The sequence below is a fragment of the Mandrillus leucophaeus genome, unplaced genomic scaffold (genome assembly GCF_000951045.1).
Source record: "Mandrillus leucophaeus isolate KB7577 unplaced genomic scaffold, Mleu.le_1.0 Scaffold36, whole genome shotgun sequence".
Taxonomy (NCBI): Eukaryota; Metazoa; Chordata; class Mammalia; order Primates; family Cercopithecidae; genus Mandrillus; species Mandrillus leucophaeus.
Genome location: NW_012103809.1, coordinates 5,606,281 through 5,606,574, shown reverse-complemented (window position 1 = coordinate 5,606,574; position 294 = coordinate 5,606,281). Strand labels below are relative to the sequence as shown.

The 294-nt window shown below is 56.5% G+C and overlaps 1 protein-coding gene across 1 annotated transcript in view; it reads right to left on the bottom strand.

The window, feature by feature from the left end:
* HIVEP1 (human immunodeficiency virus type I enhancer binding protein 1) overlaps window positions 1–294 on the bottom strand; it is a 155,795-nt gene extending 155,501 nt beyond the window's left edge. Inside the window, exon 1 of the mRNA XM_011989663.1 lies at window positions 180–294. The gene's annotated coding sequence lies outside the window, so the exon portion shown is untranslated. The remainder of the gene's footprint in view (window positions 1–179) is intronic.

The window sequence follows — 294 nt, the reverse complement described above, 5'->3', positions numbered from 1 at the left end:
CTCGGCCCTCCGCCCTCCGCCCTCCGCGCGTGCTGGGCTTTCCCGTCCACCGGCCGAATCCCCTCCTCCTCTGGACGACCCGGCGACAAAACCTTCCCCGCACGCCCTGCCAACTCTGCCCCACGCCCAGGCTCTTCCCAAGCCAGGCGTTAGACAAAAGAACCGAGAGAAAAACTTACCCGAACTGCAACGCAAAAGTCTGATCCAAAGCTTCCTGGGTTTAACTTTTAATTTTAAAAACAACAAAAGCAGAAACCAAAAGCCTCCTAGGTTGCAAGTGGGCGTGAGAGGAAA